This window comes from Limulus polyphemus, unplaced genomic scaffold (assembly GCF_000517525.1).
Source record: "Limulus polyphemus unplaced genomic scaffold, Limulus_polyphemus-2.1.2 Scaffold3270, whole genome shotgun sequence".
Classification (NCBI taxonomy): Eukaryota; Metazoa; Arthropoda; class Merostomata; order Xiphosura; family Limulidae; genus Limulus; species Limulus polyphemus.
Genome location: NW_013668880.1, coordinates 53,158 through 59,820, shown reverse-complemented (window position 1 = coordinate 59,820; position 6,663 = coordinate 53,158). Strand labels below are relative to the sequence as shown.

General features: G+C 33.0%; 1 protein-coding gene across 3 annotated transcripts in view; it reads right to left on the bottom strand.

The window, feature by feature from the left end:
* Positions 1-6,663, bottom strand: part of LOC106469036 (equilibrative nucleoside transporter 1-like) — a 47,779-nt gene that overhangs the window by 37,492 nt on the left and 3,624 nt on the right. Inside the window, exon 1 of one of the 3 annotated variants that reach the window (XM_013929490.2) lies at positions 5,726-5,779. The exons of 1 other annotated variant lie outside the window; for it this stretch is intronic. The gene's annotated coding sequence lies outside the window, so the exon portion shown is untranslated. Of the gene's footprint in view, positions 1-5,080; positions 5,103-5,725; positions 5,780-6,663 lie in introns of those variants that run through there. One more of the 3 variants, XM_022397429.1, reaches the window with a different exon arrangement.

Below are 6,663 nucleotides of genomic sequence, written 5' to 3'. Positions count from 1 at the left end.
GTGATGGTAGTAATTAAATAGTAAGTACTTACTTGTTTTATTAGTCCTCTGTTAAGTAAAGTTAATTGCAACTTGTATATCTTATTATATATATATATATATATATATATATATCTACCATTTTTAGCTTATGATTGGTAAAGAGGGACTTTGTGGACCCTCAAGGGCCATACGTGTGGTCCAGGTAGTAGTTTAGGTTGTGTACCATTGGTGTATACTGTCATTGGTTAGTTTTCACATAATGTCATATCCAGGCAACATGTTGGTCATGTGCCATCTTATAGGTCAAAAGTTGACACTGATCGAGGCACACTTGTATTACCTACAATGAAACTTAATAATGGTCAACACCGGTTACATTTACAAGAGGTCATATTAGGGCAATAAAACATTTTATTAATTAACATCAGTGTTGTAAATCACAGAGCCCTATTATAACACGTCAAGCATTTTGGATTACTCTACCAGAGATGACTTTTCACCTACTAAATATTTAAGAGTGGTCAGTTCAATACCTATCAGACAAGAATAATGTTTTCTTTCAAATTTAGATTGTTTCTACATCAAGTCGAAATGGCAGTTATTTTATGCTTAGAGTTTTATTAGCGGAAGTCCGAGATTTTTTTTTCCCTTCAGTCGTGGGCAGGTATTTTACTTGTTTGTTTCAAACAAAAGGAAAAAAACAACAAAAATATATACATTGGAATGATTAGTTAATAAGTTTGTCTCTGCAATCATCTACACCTATGTCACAACAACACCCACAGTTGCACAATGAAATTTCAATAGGCAGAAAGAAAAAGTTTCATATGGCTAGCAAGTCTGATGCCAGTATACATATATGGATGGTGATATGGTTATTAATAGTGTAGGGAGAGTATCCCCTGGATTTTAATCCCTAATTCAACTAATGTGAAAAAGGGAGGGGGTATTATGTTACAGGGGGACACCAAGAAAAAGCTGAAAAGAGACAAAACCTGTTGAAGACTTCTACTAAATTCATATAGATATCAAATGTATTTTGTAAAAGTAAAATATTTGTTTTATTGTTTCAGGTCTGGCTTCACAGTTTTATGCTACAACAAACTCTCACTGAATACAGAAAAAAAAAGTCTGGGTCTGAAGACAGGATGCAAGGACAACTGACCACAACAAAAGGAAAATTGAACAAGCACAAGTGTGGGATATTATTGGTACCTTGTTGTCATTGTCGATTTACAGAAGATAGTTTACTAATACCAGAAAAACACACTTTGTTTTCCAACTTGATCAGCAAGCTTCATACAAATAACAGAGAGAAAAAACAACAACAAGTAATAAGGACATCAGACAGAAAACAAAATTACAATAGTTCTTTTCAAAAACAAACAACTGATGCTAACAATCACCCAAGACTTGATTATCAAGTTCATCACTCACAACATGAACCTTTAACTTACTACCTCCATAACAGTTACAACTGACAAAAGTACCAAGAAAAGGAAAGTCTACATAAATAAAAATATACTCTGTTTTAACTCTAAACTGTCATTTCCTGTGTATATCTCACTAAAGCAATTTTTTCATGGTCACATTCATGTATGGTTGTAGAAATACTAAGTGTATTGATGGGGCTTACAAATATTATTTATAAGACTGTGCGATAGATTGTCAACTGAAGTCTGACAGAACTTTTTAATACAAGATGTTGTAACATATCCAGCTTGAAATCTGTACTACTCCTTACAACAGCCTGAGCTTTTGTTCTTATTTCCTCATTTCCAGACTCTTCTTTAGTTACTTTGATGTCTTTGTCTACATGTTTACAATGCTACAGAAGCTCTTCCTCTGATATGTCAAAACAATTTTCATCTCTAAAAGTTCATTAAGCACCATTGGATACTTCCGTGACATTGATGATGAAGCAATGTATTCCGCCAAAAATTCAGTTATAATGGAAGCAATAGTTGGATTAGTCCCTATAGGTTGCAGGGCTCGGAAGAATGACTTCAGTTTTTCATTAGATGGTGGTGACATGTCTGCAGTTACTATATTTTTCTTTAGATGTTGGTGACATGTCTGCAGTTAATATAGTGTTTTTCTTTAGATGGTGGTGACATGTCTGCAGTTACTACCATCTAAAGAAAAATATGGTGAGATGTCTGCAGTTACTATATTTTTCTTTAGATGGTGGTGACATATCTGCAGTTACTATATTGAAATGAACTGCTTTGGTCATAACTGCTTTTCTCATACATCCTGTACAGGAGTTTCACCTGAAAAAAACAACAAGATGAGTAAACACTGTTTTTAAAGATAACTAGAAATAACTGCATACATATAGGTATGTGCGTGTGTGAGTGAGATAAAAATGTAGCAAAGAAATTATCAAGGGTTAAAAAGGGGTCAACACCAACATTCACTTATTTAAAGACTTATTTAAAGTTAACAACATTAGTAGAATATTCACAATGGATGTTCTTGTAGGTCTGTGCATTTTCTTACTTTTTTAGAATAACATCTGCTTATATTTTGAGTGGTACCTTGCACATGATTTTAAATCTATACAATTGAGTTCCTTAGACCTAGAAATTGTCCAAAGTCATACACTGATAAAAGACAAGTAAATGCATGCTATTCAGTTTATCAGACATTACAAAAATATTTTAAACCATATAACAGCTTCGAACCTTAAATTGTTACATCTAATTTAACTTGTTCAATTTATACTCTTTAACAAAAACATGTACTTACCTGATCAGTCACAAGACTATGGCCATTTTCAATCAGCTGATGAATTTCTTTCACAAATCCACTAGTTGCATAATTGTAAGCCTCGAGATATTTTATATCTTGCAGGACTTAAGGTGTACATCACACCATGTTGACTAAATATTTAAAATATTTTATGAGGAAGTTTTTCAACATCAGTTCTCCATTCCTTTTCAAATATTTTACTCCGATGATTTTCAACTTGGTAGTTCTCTCTATAGATAGTTGTCCAACGAATCAATATACTTTTGCTTTTTTACTGTCGTTCTCAACTTTGTATTTTTTGCACATCATATATAAAATGTCAACTTTCATGTACGATCAATTGCCTTTTTTTTTGTCAATGACTGTAGTATAACCTACAAAATGGTGGACAAGGATAACAATACTCAATTGTGGACAAGGATAACAATACTCAATGGTGGACAAGGATAACAATACTCGGGTGTGGAGATTATCAGATGTTATCTATTTCTACAGCCACATTACTCGTATATTTACATGTTTGTTGAATTTTGCACAAAGCTACTCGAGAGCTATCTGCACTGGCTGTTCCTACTTTTGAAGTGATAGACTAGAGGGAAGTCAGCTAGTCAACACCATCCACCATCAATTCTTGGGCTACTCTTTACCAACAAATAATGGGATTAACTGTCACATTATAACACCCTCATGGGTGAAAGGACAAGCACATTTGATTACAGTTTCGATCCTACAGCCCACAGTTTGGGAACCTAACCACACGGCCCATACAGATATTGGTAAATACACTAGCATTATAAGATGGCTATAAAATGAGAGATGAAAACATTCTTATTGTTTCAGCCAAAGTTTACTAAATCTAGGATGTACTGTTCACCAGTCAACTAAAGCATAAGCTTAGTTAAAAGAACACAATAAGTGACCTCCCCCCTTTTATAATTAAATCAAATGAAGAAGGTTTTCCTTATCAGCATTAGTGCTGTAAGATTTGTGATACACCTTAATGTGGCTTAAAATATGTTATGACAACTCCAATGCTTTTAGTTCTTATATAGGGTACAATTAATTTTAATAATACCATCTGCTGAAAACAGATGCGAGAATCCATGCAGAAATTGACACTTGTCTTTAAACACTCGTCTTTACCAGCCTGACACTTGACCCTGATGAGTTAAGGTCAAACAAACACTACACTCTTATAAGATACTAAAAGTAGTTTCACTTTTCACGTGCAAACTGTTATAGATCTAAGGATATGGGCTACAGGTCCTTCAAAGTCCCTCACCTCTCCTGATAATTCCTAGAAGTAAATATGCTTGCCACTGTCATTATGCAAGTCGTTTTGTAATAGGTAATCGTGATGGACTTGAAGACAGTTGTTTTGTTTTAATGACACAAAATATAGAATCTGAGATGTCTCAGTTTATTAGATGTGGTTTTAAGTTAGGTTATTATGTGTACTTATGCTTTTGTGTTTATTCTAGGAATTTGATGCAGATGAAATGTGTATATTCCAAAATGTTAATGAAATATGTTATTTGTTTATTACAGTATGTTTTATTGTTTATGACTAAATTTTGTGACAAGTGGTTATCGTTGGATCCTTCCAACGATCTAGAGAAAACCACCATATTAACTTCCAGATAAGGCATTTCTTCAGGAATTATCAGGAGAGCAACTTTCAAGAATCTAATTAAATTTTCAGGTTCACTGAATAAGTAGAAGTCATACGTGATTTTGGTGGCAGCAGTAAAAGTTAAAGCACAGTTATCATCACACATGACCACTAAACCAGCAAAATCATAGAGCAATTTGATGGAATTTCTGCATTGGAAAAGTTTAAAATATATTTTCTACATTTGTTCTTTCAGAAATTTCATACCCATATTTATTAGTTTCACCCCTCATGCAACAAATGAAAAAAGTTTCACCCATTGTCTAGTTTTGCTTAAAATGTTTTTTTTTTCATATTTTTGCTTGTCATAGAATACTCGTGTGGAACTGGTCAGAGTAAGTTAAATCTAAAATCATGTTTACGTTGTCTTCAGAATACAGCACAAAGTACTCAAAGGATTTTATCCTATTGAATTTCCAAGGTAATCTTCGAAGCCTCATTAAGATTGCCTCTTACCTTTCTTTTGCTCTCAAGAGAAAACAAGTCAATCTATCCCTGTAAAGTAACTCTTCAATCAACAAACCAAATGTATTATGTTCTTGCACTTACAATAATCAAACTTAATTTGTTAACCATTTTTCCAATTGATCCAATCTATTTTCTAATATCTCAATACAGCTAATCTTCTGTGTGGCACATTATCAAAAGCCTGTTGAAAATCTATATATATACCAAATCAACACTGTTTTCATCCTCAATATCAGCAATTATAAACTTTACTGACACCAGGGACCATCTTGCTGTATCCTTAAACTGTTGTGGACCACTAAAATACAAGGACAAGGACAAACCATCACGACTTAAAGTTGAGTATTCTGCAAGATTTTGTGAAATCCCATGGACTGGCAAGTTTGTTGTGGTTGAGTAACATTGATCCAAATAACAGGTATTGAGGTAACATCCTAAAAATTAACAGAATAGTAAGACAAGATTTCCTCTCGTGAATCAATGTTGGCTTTCTTTTACACCATATTTCACTGATCTGGCAAAACTTCCTTTATCACTATCAGTTTCCTTTGTAAAACAGAATTTTCAAACACTAATGTTACATACTCCCGAAATTCCAAATTCACGTGGTCGCTGGTCATGTGATACGATTTGTTATATGTTATTGTTAAGCGTGCACAAATGGTAATACTAATAGTCTAAAACAAACATCGAAACGGCTATAATTAGAAAAAGTATCCATTTGTTATATACAGTTACACGGCTATTTATATTTCTTTATGCTTAATATGATAATCAAATGATAAAAAAATGCGCTTATCTTCGCAAACTTTCTTATCAGCTATATAAATTACAATCCAACTCACTCACCATTTCCCACATACATCTTACCAAAAAAAGACCGCGCGCTCTCGTTGGTTTTCCTCGAGTTATCGTTACGTAAGATTATCGTAAAGTACGTAATCCAATAAAAGATTATAGTTACGGTCATGTGACATCCACAGGGGCGATAAATATATTTATTATATAAAATATTTAATTGTACATAATTATGCATAAAATTAACAAACCTAAAACTGAATAAACTGTGACGGTTGCTTCAAGTATGGAAAGCGAATTAAGTAAAGAAGGAAATAACATTTAATTAAATTTCACTGTATTACAAATATGTATATATCTTAATATATATATATAGGGTTTAGTTGTGGTTGTTATTTTCAAAGTCCCCGGTGGAACAGCGGTGATTCTACGTACTTACAACGCTAAAATCTGAAGTTTGATTCCTCGCGTTGGACATAACAAATAATCTAATGTGCCTCTGCTGTCAAACAAACAAATCCATTTTAAAATCATTTTTTTCAATTATTTTACTTTTTATTGTTATATTTAGTATTTCTTGCAATGAAGATATATTAATAAAACGTAATCTAAAATTGTATATTAAGTGCTTTTTCAACAAATCATAACAGAATAATCCGTTTCTGCAACTTTCGTTGGTCTTACCATAAGACATTATCCTAAGAACGTTAATTAAACCTTAACTAGATTTTTAACTACCCCCAGTAGCACAGCGGTATTTCTGCGGACTTACAACGCTAGAAATCTGGTTTCGATACCCGTGGTGGGCAGAGCACAGATGGCCCATTGTGTAGCTTTGTGCTTAACTTCAAACAAGACAATATTTTAATTAACACAAATGTATAATCAGACTAAACATTTTTATATTGTATTTTAGATATTTTTAATAGCGAAAAATGATTATTTAGGAATGTTGTTGTTTATTATCATGCACAAAGCTACACAAAGGG